This window comes from Lepidochelys kempii, chromosome 10 (genome assembly GCF_965140265.1).
Source record: "Lepidochelys kempii isolate rLepKem1 chromosome 10, rLepKem1.hap2, whole genome shotgun sequence".
Lineage (NCBI taxonomy): Eukaryota > Metazoa > Chordata > Testudines > Cheloniidae > Lepidochelys > Lepidochelys kempii.
This window is the reverse complement of record NC_133265.1, coordinates 1,662,005-1,681,229: the sequence shown is the minus strand read 5'-3', so window position 1 is coordinate 1,681,229 and position 19,225 is coordinate 1,662,005. Positions and strand designations below refer to the sequence as shown.

At 52.2% G+C, this 19,225-nt stretch overlaps 1 protein-coding gene across 1 annotated transcript in view; it reads right to left on the bottom strand.

Annotated features, from left to right (window-relative positions):
- The window catches only part of HS3ST2 (heparan sulfate-glucosamine 3-sulfotransferase 2), an 86,152-nt gene that overhangs the window by 23,592 nt on the left and 43,335 nt on the right, over positions 1-19,225 (bottom strand). The window lies entirely within an intron of this gene.

The window sequence follows — 19,225 nt, the reverse complement described above, 5'->3', positions numbered from 1 at the left end:
CTCCTCAAGGAGACAATATTAAAGGTGCAACTGCAAACTATTTCAGTGCAAAGGAAAGAGCAGAAGAATAGTAAGAGGCTCATACGGCTCCATCGGGAGCTATTTAATGACCAGGAAATCAAAAAGGAATCCTACAAAAAGTGGAATCATGATCAACTTGCTAAGGAGGAGTGAAAAAGAACAGCGCAAGTATGTAGGGACAAAATCAGAAAGGCTGAGGCACAAAATGAGTTATACCTGGCAGGGGACATAAAGGCAAGATGAGGAAGTTCTTTAAATATATTTGGAGCAAGAGAAAGATGAAAGAAAGTATAGGCCCTCTACTTAGTGGGGAAGGAGAGCTAATAACTGATGACATCGAGAAAGTGGAGATACTTAATGCCTATTTTGCTTCAGTCTTCACTAAAAAGGTTAATGATGACAACACAGTGTTAAGCAGGGGGAATAAATGCAAGCTGAAATAGTTTAACCTGTTCCTTCCCTATCTTTAGATAAATTAGAGGTATTTAAGTCAGCCGGCCTGATGAAATTCATTTGAGGGCACTTAAGGAAATAGCTGAAGCAATCTCAGAGCCATTAACAACTCCTGGAGGATGAGAGAAGTCCCAGAAGACTGGAGAAGGACAAACACAGTGCCTATCTTTATAAAGGGGAACAAGGAGGACCTCGGGAATTACAGACCAGTCAGCCATACTTTAACACCTGGAAAGATATTGGAGCAAATTATTAAACACTCAGTTTGTAAGCACCTGGAGGATAATAGGGTTACCAGGAAAAGTCAGCAAGGATTTGTCAAGAACAAATCATGCCAAACCAACTTAATTTCCCTCTTTGGCAGGGTTACTGCCCTAGTGGATAGGGGGGAAGCAGTAGACACGATACACCTTGATTTTAGTCAGGCTTTTGACACAGTCCCCCATGACATTCTCATAAGCAAACCAGGAACTGTGATCTAGATAAAACTACTATAAGGTGGGTGCACAGCTGGTTGAAAGACTGTACTCAGAGAATAGTTATCACTGGTTTGCTGTCAAATTGGGAGGGCATATCTAGTGGGGTTACAGGGGGGTTAATCCTGGGTATTGTACTAGTCAATATTTTCAGTAATGATGTGGATAATGGAGTAGAGAATACGCTTATAAAATTTGCAGCTGACCCCGAGCAAGCACTTATGAAGACCAGGTTTAAAATTCAAAATGACTTTGACAAATTGGAGAATTGGTCTGAATTCGAAAAGCTGAAATTCAATAAAGACAAGTGCAAAGTACTACATTCAGGAAGGAAAAACCAAAGGCACAGGCTGGGGAATGCCAGGCTAGGCCAGGCTGTAGTACTGCTGAACAGGACCTGGGGGTGTTAGTGGATCACAAACTGAATGAGTTCTCAGTGTGCTGCAGCTGTAACAAAGGCTAATATTCCTGGGAGTATGAACAGGAGCGTTGTATGTAAGACACAGGAGGTAATTGTCCTGCTCTGCTCTGCTCTGGGGAGGCCCCAGCAGGAGGATCGGGTCCACTTCTCGGCACCACAGTTTAGGAAGGATGTGGACAAATTACAAAGAGTCCAGAGGAGAGCAACAAAAATGACCAAAGGTTTAGAAAGCCTGACCTATGAGGAAAGGTTAAAACAACCAGGCATGTTTAGTCCTGAGAAAAGAAGTTTGAGGGGTGACCTGATACCAGCCTTCCAATATCATAGGGGCTGTTATGAAGAGGAGAGTGATCAATTGTTCTCCCATCCACTGAAGGCAGGACAAGAAGCAATGGGCTTAATCTTCAGGAAGGGAGAGTTAGGTGAGATATTAGGAAAAACTTTCTACCTCTAAGGGTAGCTAAGCTCTGGAACAGGCTTCCAACAGTGGTTGTGGAGTCCTCATCATTGGAAGTTTTTAATAACAAGTTGACAAACATCTGTCAGGGACGGTCTCGGTTTACTTGGTCCTGCCACAGCGCAGGGGGCTGGGCTTAAGGCCTTCTCGAGGTCCCTTCCAGCCCTGCATTTCTATGATTCTATGAATAAAGGAGACAAAATTGCAGAGGGTTCCAACCCAGCCCTCCCTTCCCTGATCCAGCCAAATGTGAGCATTTCCTTGGCCTTTGCTGCAGTTAAAACGTGGTAAATAAAACCATTCTTGGTCATTTTCTGCCCTTCCTGCAGACAGCAACAATGGGACCTTGACAATAGAAGCAGATGGTTTTGCACAGGATGTCTGTTTCCCATCTAATTGACGATTAGAGCGAAGAGCACCCCGCCTTGTCATTTGCATGTTGAAAAGCAACACCGATGATATGAAATCACACAATTCCTATTCGTCCCAGGGCCTGGATGTTGCTCCCTGGTTGGAGCAGTGCCGTTTGGGCACCGCTCCAGATTCTTTATTTCAAATAAGCCCCTGAAGTTGCAGTGTTTCTTGGTGGCCACCCTCGCTGTGACAGATGTCTTTCCGAGCACTGTTACAATGACGTAGCTCACCTCTTTGCAGTGCAGGCTATTTCTAGCTATCAAAAGAGAGGCCCGTGTTTGTGAGACGTGGGTGCAGATGAGGGCCTCTGTTGGGATCTTGAACTCCAGGGCAAAGCAGGCTGTCTTGGCATCTAACGGTTTCCATTATAAGCCAGCTTTGCAGAGCCTTTGAAGCTGGCTCAGTGTAAAGTGACTCCAGGTAGAATCATGGAGCCAGAGGGTTAGAAGGGCCCGCAAGGGTCACCTGGTCTAACCCCTTGCCAAGATGCAGGATTTGCTGGGTCTAAACCACCCAAGACAGATGATTTCCAGCCTCCTTTTGAAAACCTCTAGTGAAGGAGCTTCAGCAACCTCCCCAGGTGTCTGTTCCATTGTCCGGCTGTTCTTACGGTTTGGGAGTTTTTCCTGAGATTTAATCTAACTCGGCTGTGCTGTAGTTTGAACCCATCACCTCTTGTCCTGCCTTCTGGGCCGGAGAGAACAACTTTTCTCCATCCTTTTTGTGGCAGCCTTTCAAATATCTGAAGACTGCTCTCATATCCCCCCTTAATCTCCTCTTTTCCAAACTAAACATACCCAGTTCCTTCAGTCCTGGCACAGATGGCTGTACCTTCAGGTACAGCCCTGGCTGTCAAGGGCCCACCAGGCAACTTTAGCATGTAGACTCATGGACTTTAAGGCCAGAAGGGACCGTTTTGATCATCTAGTCTGCCCTCCTGCACATTGCAGGCCACAGAACCCCACCTACCCACCCTATAATAGACCCCTAACGTCCGGCTGAGTTACTGACGTCCTCAAATCATGGGTTAAAGACTTCAAGTTACAGAGAATCCGCCATTTACATCAGTTTAAACCTGTACATGACCCAGGCTCCAGGAAGGTGGAAAAACCCCAGGGTCTCTGCCCCTCTGACCTGGGGGAAAATTCCTTCCTGACCCAAATATGATCAGATCAGTTAGGCCCTGAGCATGTGGGCAAACCATGCCAGGCAGATACCAGCATCTCTCTGGTTCCTACAAAACATTTCTCTCTTCCCAGTCAGTATGGGGGTCTGGAGCTTCAGGTGAGAGCGAATCTAAGGGAAGCTCAGCCCAGACCTCAGGGCTCCAGCTGGCTTGGGCTGGAACCATGTGAGCTCAGGGATTTGTATAATGCCAACTCACACATCAAGCCAGGTTTGTCTGAGACTGGGACAGGTTCCAGTGGGAGACCTACTGAGAAAACCTTGGGATAAAAATGGTCCCAGACCCAGATCTGTGATGACCCCTGAAGCCAGGTGAGCTCTGTGAGGCATCGGGCTTGATCTCAAACATTTTGCTACAGCTCAGCATGCCCCTTGTCCCTCTGTTAGAGCCTGGGTGGCCTCATGCCCATAGGTAGCACTCTGAAGGTCGGTCTCTCTTGCAGAAATGACCCATGGAGAGTCTTTGGTGATGGAGGAGTCACAGTCCATGGATCCGGGGTACCAGCCACCAGCTCAGCAGCTGCTGCGAAGTCTTTCTTACAGCTTGAACTGCTTGGTTTTTAAATGGATATTTTCCTCCTCTGTTTAGCACCTATAACTACAGGTCATAATGAACTGGAGGAAATGTTAATCACGTTAAGGGACTGCTCTAACACTGCAGGCGAATTAGCAATGGGGCTTAAACTCTTTGCCCTCCTCCCACCAGTGCCTGGCTACGACGTCTAGCTGTCCGCAAACCCATAGCAGAATGAGCCAGGCTAGGGATGGTGTTTGAGTCTTCACCTCAGACATCCCCACTTTCTGGTCAGAGCCTTTACACACACTGTGCATGTGGTTTGCTGAGGTTTAATATAACTCATGGCCAGCGCAAGGCAGCTTTGTCAAATTCCAGCGGAGCATGTGTTCATACCCATGTGTGCACCGGGCAGCCCCGGAGGGAGGTAGCTGGCTAGTCTATATTACAGTTACAAGGGCAGTGCTATTTGACTACAGGCTGAACTTTAGTTCTGACATCCTATTACTGAAATCTCGTCCCCCCTCGCTGTGCAATCGGGCGTTAGCATTTTGGACTTGGCATGCACATTAATCACGTCACCGAAAGGTCTGCCTTGTCACCATCTTTGGACATTTTCATCAAGTCTTCACAGTATATTGGAGCAAAGCGCACTGTCTCCCTTACCAAGTAAATAGATGGCTTCAATTATCAGAATTGTACACTGGCCATTACAATTTATATGCTAGCTTATAAAATCCACACTCAAAGAAAATATTTCCCCGAAACTATCTCAGTAGTTAAACAGCGGGGAAGCTGTTTGGGGCCGCAGTGTCCTACCAGAGGAAATACTGAACAATCAAAAATAATTGGCTTTGAAAAAGGGAAGCCCAGCTCTCACTTAGGGGCAGGACTGAGTCTTGTCTGAGAGAATGCAAATAACCATAGACAAAAGCCCTATTAGCTCAACTAGCCCACCCCCCTCAGAACCTGGATTGGTCCCTACTGCACATTTACTAGCATTTCATCCAGTCCACTTTTACGTCTGCCAAATAACGGGGTTTCTACTGCTTCCCATGGGAAACTGCCCCAGCCTAGCACACCTCACTCTCACCCCCTTTCCTAAACGTCCCCTTCCTTAACTTCATCACAGGATTCCTAGTTCTACCCTGTGTACACGATGCTAAATAAGTCCTTGGTGTTCACCCCCCGTTATCCCCATGCCCTCCTGAGTTGCGGGGCAGCCAAGCTATATAGGGTTAACTCTTTTAAATTTCCACCCAAGTCAATCCCTCTGCCTCCATGGTCCATTTTATTGCTTTTCTGCGAGCTCTCCAGTTTAAGATGTTTCTGGGAATGAGACCCTTGGAGCTGAGCACAGAATTCCAGAAGTGGCCACACCAGAGCCATGTATTCGTGCTACTGCCCAGGGCACCATTATTATTTCTCCCTAGAGCTCACCAAAGCATTCCACTGGAACATGCAAAGACCCATCTAGCCTGGTATCCCGTCTTCCGACAGTGGCCAGTGCCAGGTGCCCCAGAGGGAATGAACAGAACAGGGAGTCACTGTGTGATCCATCCCCCTGTCACCCATTCCCTGCTTCTGGCAAACAGAGGCTAAGGAAATCCAGAGCACAGCGTTGCGTCCCTGACCATCCTGGCTAGTAGCCATTGTTGGACCTATCCCTCTAGGAACTTATCTAGTTCTTTTTTGAACCCCGTTATAGCTATGTAGAGAGGCCAGCATATTCTAAAGTGGCCACTCTTGTTTGTTGGCTCAGTGTGTGAGTGATTCCATCTGAGACAGAGGGGCCGATTCTCAGAGGTGCTCGGCACCTGCAGCTCCCAGGTACTGTACCGGGATTTGTGGTGCTCAGCGTCTCTGAAAATCGGCTGTATTGACGGTATCTCCCAACAGTAGCTGCCCCTTTTGAAGATATTGGTCACAGTGGCTGTTTTTACCTTCCAAACAGCTCCAAAGCTGCCAGGCAATCTGGAAGAACAGGGATAATTTAGTGGTGTCTGAGGGGGTGGGGGGGGGGAGCATATTCAGAGTTGAGGGTTCAGAACACGTGGCTTGGGGGCGGGTAGTGAGAACTCAGCCAGAACCCTGCTGTCGTCCCCTGCTAGTGTAAGAACACTGTGATTGTGCGCGTCTCCCCCTGCCCCACCAGTGAAAAGGGCTCCGGTTGGTACCCCCTCCGTATCCCCCTCGCACTGAGAATATTGTTACCACGCCGACGCTGGGGACAAAGAAGCAACCACCTCCTGATTTGAATGACTGAGCTTTTCTGGGTCACCAGTGACTTCACCCATGGGTAATGTGACTATGTAATAAGCAGATGTTTGTGTCCTTTTTAACATCAAACATATAGGAAAGACATAGACCTAATGGCAGCTTCTATGGGCCATGCGGACAGTCCCATTCATTCACTAGAGGTTGTGGTTGCTGGGTTCAGAAGTTGCTCTCTCTGGTGTAGGACGAGTTGCCCCATTCCTGACTAACCCAGGATCCTCTGAGCAGCTCAGTGTTGAGCCCAAACCAATATGGCTCTACTGAGGGCCTTGCAGCGCATGATCTGGGGGAAATGCCCGGGGAGTGGCAGGGGCCAGTGGCCTCGGGGGCTTTATAGCTTTGGAAAGATGTTATTGGCACATCTAGCAAAAGGGAGCAGCCTCTTAATTCGGGGTGGGGGGAAGGGGGTAGGAAACTGTTACCAGACCAGTGAGTCAAGAATGGACGCTGGTGATTTAAGTGCCTCCCGATTCCTTTTAAGTCTCATTCAGCTTCTGAAGCAGCCATCAAAACTAAACAAGATCTCTCTCGAGTGCTAGCTTTGAACAGGTTTAGCTGCTGGGAAGAGATTCGTCTAGCTAATCTAGTCAGTTTAAAACTACGCTCGTCACCAGGGGGCCCAGCTCCTCAAAGGTGTAACACCCATTGATTTCCATTTGGTGTCTGTCACCTTGAGGGCCGTGGCCTGGATTCCTACCAGAAAGTACCAGAGAAGCTTGACAATTGCTCAGGGATCTGTAGGGATCAATAACAAGCCCTTGGTTGGCATGTAATGAGTGCCATATGAGTGCCCCAGTGACTGACTGGTCTAACCCGAGATGTGAAAGGAGCTGAGCCATGGTTAATTCACCTTTCACAGTAAGAGCTGATGTTCAGCATGTCCCAGATCATTAACTGCCTCATTCTTTGGAGTGTAAAACGGAGCCCAGCAGGATCTCTGTGTCCCCGGTGAGCTCCCCTGCTCAGTAGATGCCCCTGGCCTTGTGCCCTCCGGGGAAGGGCTCGCGTGGGAGGGGGAAATGGCTGCTTGCCCTTGAGGCGTGTGTCTGAAGTCCCAGTACCAGCCTGCTACTTCTGGGTTCTGCATAGTGCAGCCTGTGGGGATAGGTAGGTAAGATACAGGTGTGGAGTAAAGCGCTAATGCAAAAGCCAATAGGTCTCAAGCCTGTAAAGAGAATAGCTCAGCCAAGCTCAGGCCCAAGGCCTAAAGTTTTGACATAAGACCCAACCCAGAAATGACCCTACAGGATGGGAAGCTGCAATACACAACCGGACTAAACTGCTGACAGGTTGGCAGAGGATGCCAGTTGATATCCACTTTAGATATTTTAAGTTAGAAACATCAGCAGACTTTTGACCACAAGAATGCCATGGTGACTAATTGACCTATATGCGATAAGTCTGAGGCGAAAGGCTTAGTAACGTAGGGGAGAAGGGTACCCCAGCATTCGCAAGGTGAGGAAATACAGATAAGGGTAAGGGGCTGAAACCCCTGCTGAATAGGCTACGTGCCGTGGGAGGAGCATTGGGGTGGTGACTACTCTGGATTTTTCCCCAGGGAGGATGTGAGTACGTGGATGCTCAGGCGAGGGATGTTTTGACTGTGCTGTACTCTCTCAGTCTACTTTGCTGGGTTGGAGAGTTTGTACTTTTGCTAATGGTGCTTATAAAAATATTACAAGAACAGACAGCCTTTCCAAAGTGTAACGGTCTGTCTTGTGCACACTGGGGTCCTCATAATAACTCTAATATTTCTGGCTCTGGTCACGAGGCAGAACCCTGCCAGACTACAGAATGTTAATTGGTTTTGCTAATTAAGCAATAGAACTAATATAAAACCCATAGCTATGCAAATCACCAGTGTTTTAGGGTAGACACCCAGCTGGCTTCCGGAGGTGATGTGGTTTGGAGGAATGAGCACAGGCTGCGGATTCTGGCTGACTTCGGTAAATTGCTTCACCTTTCTGTCTTGATTTCTGCTTCTGTAAAATGGGGGAGGGAGGTTTAATAATTTTCACTCCCCTACCTCACTAGGGGGTTGTGAGGATCAATGAGTTCAGGTCTGTACATGGCTTTGCACATAGAAAACTATATAATACGATAATATTACTCAGCATTTACGGAGTGCTTTCCAAATGGCTCAGCGACCAGAGTGGTGAGTGCAGTGTAACTGGTGTGCAGGACCCCAAGCCTCTGCTGCACTTGGACCATGCATAGAAGAAAGACACTTCTGGGGAAGCCCATTTTGGCAAGCAGGAATCAGGTCTTGTAGCTGAAAACTTCCAGCCATAGTGAAGGGATATTCCAGGCACCTTCTACACATCCAGGCTCAGATGCTCAAGTGGTGTAAACGGGGGCAGCTCCTTTGGGGTCAGTGCGTTTGGAAGGCTTGGGGTGTAGAACCCACTGAAGTCAATGGTGCTGTGCTGATCTGCGTCACCTGGGATCGGGCCATCAGTCTACAATGAGCAATGTGTCAGGAGGTTCCACGCACGCACACAACCTCCAGCGCTTTAATTCCTGTCTGCAGCCATTTCCATGGCCTCTGTCATCCCAAGCTACCAGCTGCCCAATGTGCCCCTAGTGTCAGGGGAGACTGCAGTGACTGGGTGTGGGAGGTCCCTGGCCCCAGCGAGGGAGGAGCACACAGGGCCGGAGAGCCTCTGCTGATAGACCAAGGGGGCAGTTTGCTACTAAAGTGAGTCCAAGCCTCACTAAACAAACAGCAGGAATGGAAGGGTGAAGCACATCTCATAACAATGCGTCACAAGCTCCCTCTGCCGTGCCCGGAGTAACGAGGACTAGCTGTGTGCATTCTGGGCTTTGCAGACTCGTCCATTTACCAGGCAGTGACGTACTGCATAATAACCACAGCTCTGGAAACATTTACATGCCTGGCCTGGAAGATCTATGGCCAGAGAAGGCACTTTACTGAGGCTGGAACAATCCTGCTTGGACTGCAGCTGATTAACAAGCTGCCGAACAATGGCGGGCACAGGAGGGTCTAGCTCATTGGTGCTACGCACATTATAGGCTTGAGGGCTTTCTGGCTCGCAGAAAGTGCTGTGTGAGGATGTGTTGAGACACAAAATAGCCCAAGCAGATGCTGGGCTGACCTTCACTCACTGCAGCTTTGATTGCCTTTCTCCAACCATCGCAAGCGTCCCTGAAGGTGCAACTTTAACCCTTTGCTTCCGATCCATCCTTGCACTGCATGCCCATGGTCAATAATTTATGACAGACTTCTCTGTGTCTATCAGGTATTCTCTGTCATATGGCATGCAGCCCCACAAAGCCCTGCATGTCTGCACTGTGCCCGATCCCACTGGGGATCTGCCCCCGGACCAGGACATCACAGGCATCAAACAGGAGAGAGCCAAAAAGCAAACACGCAAACAGGTCTGCCCAGATCCACGCTAAACTCTTTATTTGAGCAAAGGAGGCAGCAAGGCCTGGAGGTTAAACTCTTGGCATGGTAGAAGCACTGGGCAGAGCAGAGTGTCCAGTAGCAACACTGCTTGATCCATGTCAGAGAGAAGAAATAAGTACAGGTTTGGAGCGTGATCCCCCCATGTGGCTTTGGCTCATAGCCTGTCACCCCTCTGCTCCCTTTCTGGTCTGGGGCGGTCCTGTGACCCCAGGAGGTTGGAAAAGTTCAGGGAAGTTTCGAAATCGTTGGCTACGTATTCAAACTGAATGTTTGCAATGTGTGAGGTGTTTCAAGATCCTGGCCAGTAAGTCTGACTACACATGTCGCCTAGCAAGAGACTTGCCCAGCTCATCCCGTGTTAGGTCAGTCTCTGCTCTGTCACGTCATCACAAGGGAGTTTCGTCCTAATGCAGTTACGGTTGCTCATAATATGGCAGCGACGCATTAGGCCTGATTCTGAGCCACACCCAGATAACACTCTATTGATTGAGCTGGGTAGAGAAAGGTAATTCCATTTCATGGAAGATTTTGATATTTTGACATCTGATTTCACTCCAATTTAGAACAAAAGGGAATGGAGCCCCTGTTTCAGGGCAGTCTGCCTGCTGGGCTGCCCCAGACCCAAAGACCTTGGAAACTTGCGGGGGGTCCTTGATGCAGAGGCAGTTCAACAGGTGGGCTGTAGAGGAGCTGGGTGGGTGAGCTGCCCGCAAGTTTCTGTCAGAACTTCGTAGAAATCGAACTGTCTCTGAAATAGGTTTTGATTTTGACAAATCAGCAAATTTCGATGACAGAATGTGACATATCCATTGACTGATGTGGCGTTACTCCTGATTACAAAGCATGTGTCAGAATCAGACTCACCTGTATAAACCCCGAGAGAGCTCTCATTTGAATTCCTGTGAGAATAACTGAGGTCCAATGTATAAATCAATGGCTAATTTGAAGGTAAAAAAGGAACAACAGTATAATTTAATGCTTCAACAAAGCCTAAAGGGATTGGAGCACAAAAAACCTAGTCTTCCATGTTTAGCTTGGCGTGGTACTTTAAAACTCACACGGTACCTCCGCAGGAGCCATTTCATCATTGGGGTGAAATTACAGCGGAGAAGAAATTGCCATTCTGTTCTGTGATATCCCTCAGCCATCTGTATTCGGGCTAAACTAATTGGATCCAACCATCTCTCTCCATCTGGAGAAGGAGCAGTTTCCTTCTAAGGCCTTTTGCATTTGGAACAAGAAAAAACACCAGTAAGAATATTTTATGTTGTTCAGTCTGAAGGATCCGTTACAAAGGGTCATATATTCAGAGGAGAGCACGACCCAGTTGTCACTATGCAAACAATAATTCCATCTACAACAAAACTGACATGAACAAGATGTTCAGGCTGCCTGGCTGAGTACTCAGGTTGGGAAATGCTTGATTTAAAGCCGCATGACTAGTTTGTATGCATCACAATAGCGCTTCACTCCCAGGATCTTCTGTTGTGTCTCATGCCCTCTCCTTGTACATGCTTCGTGTAGCACCGCACACCACAGTGTGTCTGCCAAACCAGCTGTGAAAGTCACTCGTATGCATGATGCCAGTGTGGCCATGATCAAAAGCCACGGAGGTCAAGGGGAGTCTTTCCATGGACTTCAGTGTGGTTTGGTGGGGCTCATGTTGCACCCGGCCCCTTTCCCTGTGTGCCTTACAAGACAGGTCTCACCCGGAGGTGGACGACCCTGCATGGTATGATCTAATCAGTATTACTGGACGCGTTCTCTGAGAAGCAGTACCTGGCCATGCACTAGAGCTGGTGTCCTAAGACAGCTAAGGAAAAGAGGCACAATGAACTTGGGCATTTCCTTGTCTTTTGAATCTTTGCCGTCTTCATTTTTTTAAATAAAGGTTTTTGATGGAAATTCCTAGGTGTTTTTCCTTAATCCCCTCCCCCAAATTAGAAAAAAAGGAAGGATGCCTTCCCCGCTGAGGTTCATAGCAGGGAGCACCTGGCCTGTGCATTGTGTGAGTCTATCCTACAAGACACCTTCCCAGGGACAGTAAATTCTGTTCCATGCTGCTTGTTGACTGAACGGCTGGTCCTGCTCCCCGCCAGGCAACCTGGGGGCTGTGTCCCTCGACTTGCAATGCTCATAGGTGTGTCAGGCAGAACTGTGGGCTGGTAGAAGTGGGCTGGGCTGGACAGTCTCTTGTTCTGGGCAAGAATGGCTGGGAATGACTGTGTCTGCCAAGTGCCAGCTGCATCCTGCTATGACCCTAACCGGCGGGTAGGGCCTGCTGTGCTCACATCGTGCCTTTTCTGAACTACCCCTCTGGGCACGTGGGCAAAGGCTGCATCATATGAGCCAGGCAGGAGCTCTCCTTGGCCCGGCTGGCTGGAGCAGTGCTGAGCTGGTCTCTACTGTGATTCCCCTCTGGCTATGAGGGGCTCGTCCCAGCTGGAAGCCTCGGCATCATCTCACTAGCTTTGCAACAGACTGTTAGCAACCCCGGCTCGCTCTGTGCAAAGGCCTCCGCTTGAGCCTTTTCAATTTCTGGCACAGCTCTCTCGAATGTCTGTCGTCTACACTAATGCTTTGAAGCTGCATTTTAAGAGCCCCTAATGTGATAAACATTTTCCGCTTTACAGCCCTTCTTGAGCCCTCATTTGCTGACCCTCTAGAAATCTAGAAGCACACGTCTGCTCCCTCCCTTTGTAAGGCCAAATGTAAAGTAACCGTCTGATATTGCAGCGCGTCCCTCAGCCTCAACAGGGGCCCCGCGGGCAGTTGGGTCCTGTTCCCTGGGGGGTGTTTTCAGTGAGTTCCCACGGAAGGCAGGGAATCACTGGGAGCGGGCAAAGCAGCCTGGGCTGTAACATGCCAACAAGCACGTGGCTCCTGCCTTCCTGCCAACCCTGGCACTGCCATGGGCACTTCATCCAGCCGTGGGCCCAGGAGCAGCGTGAAGTGCTCTTGGCCTCCCCTTGGGCGTAGTGTCTGGGCCGCCTTACAATGCAGCCATCGGCTGTGTTACCGACTGGATCAGTGCCCCTCTGTGTGATGTATCGTCTGGGTCCGGCCCCCCAGCCCGGACACCTACACCCTGACTGACGCGGCCTGGTGAGTCGATGCTGCAGCGCATTAGGGTTCTAGCCCTGGTCTGCAAAGGGGAGGCAGGGAGGGAAACCTCTGAAACCCGGCTGAAGGTGCCCTCAAAATGTCTCCACAGCTTCATGGCAAGAGCTCGTTGGCACGTCCTGCCCTAGAGGGCTGGAGTGTTACAAACTGCTGGCATCGCCGCATGGTGCTGTCACAGCCTGCCAAGGTGTTTTCGCCGCACGAGAGCAAGGTTTGCTCCTTCGGGGGCACGGGGCTGCTAGCTCTCGTTGCGCGAGGGTGGCTCTGGAGGAAGGGAGCTGTGTGGGCAGCAGAGTTTTACAGTCGGTTCTGGGGGCAGAGCTGCTCTCCAGGAGCTTGGCTGAGGCGCCTGGAAGAAGGGACTGCCCTGTGTGCTGTGGGCTCTGGACTGGTGTGTAGGCACTTAAAGCAAGTGACACTTAGAAAGTGCTCAGGCTCTACCTCGCGGGCGGCTTCCCAGTGCTGGAGAAAATCTTCAAGGCCCCAGTTGCCTGCTCCCCCTTGGCAGAGGAGGGGCAACAGGATTCTGTTGCCGTGAGCTGATCTACGGCTGCTGCGTTGAGTGTCGGGGTGGAAGCACTGCAGTGGTGGGTAACTTCGCCTTGTTTGTCTAGTCTAAGATTACGAGGTGCTTCTGAATCCTTTGGGGGTGAAGTGGCCTAGGGCAGCATAAGCTCGTTCTCACGGATTGTCTGTTGTTGCTATTTACGGACCTAGCTGCAGATGGACCCATTGGGGCTCCAGTCCTGTTTTCTAGCCTGCCCCACTCATCCACCAGCTGCCCTCTGACTCCCATCTGACTGGCAGTTCTGGGGAGGGGGCTGCAGGCAACTGGACAAGTACCACTTGCAAGCAGGAATAAGCAGCCTGAGCTGGGCATGGGAAGGCAGCTTTCTCCTCAGCCTCTTGTGCCCTGCTCGGTTCTGGCCTTACAAACGGCAGTTTAACAGCTGGTGGGAGCATCTTGCTCCTACCTGGTTTAGGAGGGGCTGGGGAGCCGAGGTTTATACACGCAGCCGCTGCGATTCCTTTGGCACCAGGAATCAGTTGGGCGTTTCCTGGCCTCCTGTGACTCCCCTGGCCCCCCAGGGGAGAGCAGCTCAGTGGTTTACAAAATGGTACTTTAAACTATTTTTACAGTCACACGGAGGAGGCTGGAAGCAGCAGCCACTCCATTGTGATTTAGATGCGAGTGGTAAATTGTAACCTTTGACAGAAATAGCTGAGATTTACTAGGGAAATCAATAGATGACTCACACAGGCCAGCACTCCACGAGGCAAATAACACTTCACCACCATGCCGGCAGGCGTCCGCCTTGATAGTCAGTGAAGGGGCCACTCGTTCCAGCAGCTGGGCACAGGCTAGTGAGATGGATTGCTGCAGGAGGGGCTTGGGACAGGAGTGTGTAATTACACAAGCCCCTCTCCCTTTGTGGTGCGTGCCTACAGCCTGCCCTACAGCCACATCACCAGGGCAGTCTAGGCTCCAAACCCACCGCCAGCAACCCTTCACTCCAAAGCCAGGCTGGGCCAGCTCCAGCCTCCCTTTCCTGAGCTGCGGCTGGTTCCCAGGGAACACATGCACCATCCCTGCCAGCTGGGCGGAGAAGACTGAAGCCAGCGGTCATACTGCCCAGCGTTTACAGATGGGGGTTTCTATTGCCAAAACATACTCCAGACTTTGACCAGGAGCCCAGATATCCTGGTGACGGGTGTGGTCTAATGACCTGAACAGAATGGACTAGGATACACCACCCCCATGGGCTGGAATTTGTTCTGAATCCCAGTTTTGCAGGTGGGGAAAGCAAGGCATGGGCTTGGTCAAGGCCACCCCAAGGGTGGTGGCAGAGGTGGGGGTTAAAACCGAGGAGCTCCTGGCCCCCCCTCCTGTGCTCAGCCCTCTCCTCTATTGCTGAGTGCCCCATAAAGGAGGTTGGGAGATTCCCTGGGCGTGACTGACTCATACAGGCAGGTGACTAGCTGGAGAGGAGAGGAGAGGTTAGGTTATTTCCATTTGCAAGCTGGGGTGCTGGAAACCCTGCTGTAGTCACCCCAGGTAGTGGTGTAATGTGCTCGTTGTCAAAGAGGCCAAATCAATGAGCCTCTGTGTGATGGGAGGGGCCCCAGGTGTGACTGGGCCCCTTTGCCCTGCTGTGGCTGGCAGGGCGTAGGTGAGGAGTTAAGGTCGGCGTTTGTCCTAGACAGTTAACAATACAGCAGTTCATTTCCAGGGGGCCCGGCAGGGAGCGGGACTGCTCAGCACTCAGCTAGCAGCACGGAGACAAGGCGTGTTACACCCCGGAGAACTGAAAGAAGCAACCCCATGATCACGAGCCCCTTCCCTCAGCCCCAGCCCAGCTGTCCTGGGTCTGGTTCTCTCGAGGGCTCCAGCAGCTGCTTAGTTCATTTACCCCTCATTGCTTTTTGAAACGCCCAGCTGGTCACGGCGCCCACCGCGGAGCAGGTGACCCGTGGCTGGTGGGGCCTTCCCAAGGGGGATTGAGGTATTTCCCTGCCCGATAGGGGGCAGCTCGTGTTGTTTGTGTGCAGGGGTCTGCAGGCTCGTGGAAAGTTGCTCTTTCTTTGGCCATAGCTTTCTGAGCCCCTCTGTGCATCTCCAATTCCTGGGGCATGCAGGGCAGGGCTTGGCTCGGGGGCGAGCGCTGTATCCGGAGGGGTCTAACCCCACTGGCCTAACCCCACTTCCCCGCAGAGGGATGAGGCAGCAATGTGGCTCTTTCTCCTCCCCCGTGAGCTTTTGGGCTGCTCTCTACGCAGAGTGCCTGTGGCCCCCACCACCTCCCCCCACTCTCTGGGTAACACCCACAGACCCCAGGCGTCGGCGGGCAGGATCGAACCTGGGACCTCTGGAGCTAAATGCATGAGCCATGTGGCTCTTAGCTAAGGCTGTAGCGGACTCATTAATCTCTAGGTGGTCTCGGTACCGCCAGAGGGGACAGAGCACCACACGCAGGAGGTGTGTGGGTTACACCTGCCCTGGCCGTGGTGCAGGGGTGCCTGGGTCTCTGGGAACTCGCGTGAGCCGCCCGGCAGCACAGAACAATGTGGAGCACGCTCTGTCACTGGATTTAGAGCGGGTGGAAGTGCTGCTGAGTGACGGCCCTGGACAGCGGCCTCCTCTCCGACGCAGCCTGGGCAGCGGCTGCACTAGCTTCCCCCGTTTGCTGCCCCTGCCTTGTCCGTGGTTGGGGCTCCATGGCCCATTTGATTGGTGGCCTGAGCTGAGAGGCTGCCAGCCTTGGCACCTAGAGCCCGGGGTGATGGGTGCGTCACAACGGTCAGCCTGTGGAACTCCTTGCCAGGGGATGTTGTGAAGGCCAAAAGTATAACTGAGTTAAAAAAAGAGCTAGATCCATTCATGGAGGACAGGGCCCTCAATGGCTTTTAGCCAGGGGGGTCAGGGATGTGACCCCTGGCTCTGGGTGTCCCTAAACCTCCAACTGCCAGAAGCTGAGAGTGAACAACAGGGAAGGGAATCACTTGATGATGATTCCCTGCTCTGTTCATTCCCTCTGAAGCACCTGGCACTGGCCACGAAGACAGGACACTGGGCTGGATGGCCCCTTGGTTGACCTGGTCTGGCCGTTCTTATGGTCTTAAGGTTTAAAATACAGAGGTGGCCAGCATGCCAATTTACTACCAGTTGGGGTCTGGACCCCGGGCCAAGGCCACCAAGCAGGTCTCACCCAGAGCATCGGAGCCACGGGGCAGTGACGACTGACCTGCTGCCGGGCTGGAAGCAGCGACCCAGGGTGCAGGTGGGAGCTCCTGTCCTGACCTGTCACGTTATAAGTCACAGGTTGCGCATCTTCCTAGTGTCCCTTTGCCCATGGGGGAGGAGAAAGGGGATCTTTCTGGTAGGGGCCGCATTAAGGAAAGGGTTGTCTAGGAGGGGCCTATGCCCAGCACTGACTCTTCCTGGGTAAAACAGAGGGTGTCTGGGGCATTAGCTGGATGGGGAAGGAGGTGCTAAACCAGGGACGTGGCAGGTTTGTTCACTCTTGTGGGGCAGGTTTCTACACCCCATGTGGGTGCTTTTTATCCCTGCCCTGCTCTAGGCCCTGGCACAGGCGCAGCCCTACCAAATTCACGGCCATGGAAAACGCGTCACGGGCTGTGACATCGGGTCTCCCCCATGGCATCTGCCTCTGGTTGGGGGTCGCCCTTACTGCTGTGCGGCCTGAGCTGGGCGGCCGGAGAGCAGCGGCTGCTGGCCGGGAGCCCGGCTCTGAAGGCCGAGCCGCCATCAGCAGCAGCACAGAAGTCAGGGTGGCAGAACCGGGCCCTTCTTACAATAGCCTTGCAACCCCCCACCCTTTTGGGTCGGGACCCCCAGGGTTACAACGCCGAGATCTGATAACATGAAATTTAAGATTTAAAAAAATCCTATGACTGTGAAATTGATCAAAATGGACTGCGTCTGTGGGAGGGCCCCCGCCACCGGGGCGGCGTTGGGTGCTTTGCCACTTTGGCCCGTGTCTCGCCAGAGCCGAAGGCATCGTGAGCCTCCTCTGTGGGTTCTGCATCCTTCTGACACAGCAGGGCAGGAGGCCGGGGGAGCCGGCCAGACAGTGCTCACTGCAGAGGGAGTTTCTGTGGAGTCCCTCGGGCCATGTTAAACGATCGGGGGGAAAACAAACCATCTGGTCCAGGCTCTAGCTGACAAATTAATTTGGAAAACACAGACATCAGTGTCTGTGTTGCAGCGTCTCCTGAGGAAGAGGATGCTCCGTCACCCACTGCACGTGCTCCCGCCAGGTTGGATCAGCGCATGGGTTGTTTGAATGCACTAATGCAACAATACCTAGGGAGGTGGTGGAATCTCCTTCCTTTGAGGTTTTTAAGGCCCGGCTTGACAAAGCCCTGGCTGGGATGATTTAGTTGGGGATTGGTCCTGCTTTGAGCAGGGGGTTGGACTAGATGACCTCCTGAGGTCCCTTCCAACCCTGATAGTCTATGATTCTAACAACTGCCCAGAGCGGGGCTGTAACTTTCCTCTGTTCCCCCCCACCCCCCAGTGGATAGTTACACACAGCAGCATGTGGGAGATTTGGCTCCGTTTCTCTTTTCAATGAGAGCAAGGGGCCCGGCGCAGCCCAGAACCAGCCCAAATGGGCCACGGGGAGGAGAAGGCGGGGAGGGGATTTGAGTGAAAGAATTAATATGAAAAAATGAACTACGCGGTGTGAATTGTTTGGAGACACCATCCAGCAAGAGTCATGGCACTTGACACAGTTATAACTGTGGGGTCTTATAAAACATCCCATTAAGTGCGGCCATAACTTACTAGTGCGTGTGATGCCCTAGTCACTAGCTAGTACCTGGCCTAAGGAGAAGGAGTTACCAATGGGACCTGTGCCTTGGGCTCGTTCTTCAACGACGCATTTAGTCGCTATAGGGCTGACCCTGGACGCCCTGCGGGTAGGAGCAGGGCTCCGGCTGTGGCAAAGGCCTTGTCACCTCTAGTCCTGCATTGGGCTTGGCCTGAGGATGGGGCACAGAGAGACCTGCCTTGACCCAGCGCTGGCTCTGTTCGTCCTAGGCCAGGCAAAGCAAATAATTTCCCTTTGCCGGTGGGGCCCCCCCCCGATTGTCCATGTCTGAGCTATTCCCGCGCCAGGCTCTGGAGGCGCGTCACGTTCAGCGGGGCGCCGTAGGAAACCAGGAACAGGGAGGGCTGAATGGAGCTGGGTGGGGTTAAGTGTGAGGCAGGTGTGTGCTATGCAACCCCCACCGCTCTGCCAATGCACCTCGACCCCGACCCTTAGCCGCCCCCTGCTATGCCAGGCCTGGGCACTACCCCATCTCCCCCCCGCCCCCAGCCAGCTCTGCTGGTGCCCCTCAATCCTGACCCATGGCTCCCTGCTCTCCCAGCGCCCCCTTGGCCCTTCTGCTGAGCCTCAGTCCCCACCCAACGCCCCCTGCTCGTCCAGTGCTGGGCGCCCCACCACACAGCACCATGAGCCTTGCCAGGCCTGACAAACAGTCACCTCTGGCCACGCCTCAGCTGGGGCCTTTGGGGTTTGGGAGCCTCCCCTCAGACAGGCCTTTCCCTCCCAGCACATGGAAACCCTCTGGCAAACAGGAGCTGCTGGGGCTAGTCATGGCTTGTCCCACTCAAGGAGCAACTTGCCCCCCAAAGTACAAGGAAGGCCTGGGTGAGGCGCTGGGCTGGGAGCGGCTGCCCGGTGCTGCCGTGCGCCCTATGGGGCTGCTTGCATGAGACTCAGCTCTGTCTGGCGCTTGGGTCACTCTCCTGACTGCGGAGGCCAAAGTAAGGGGCCCTTGGGATAGCCCCAGGCGATGTCCCAGGTTCCCTTTTGGGAAATACGGCCACCCCAGGCCAGCAATAATCTCCTCTGCCAGAGCCACACAAGAGCCTTGAACATGCAGATTTCTGCATCAGCCAAGTTCCCCACAAAACCCCCAAACA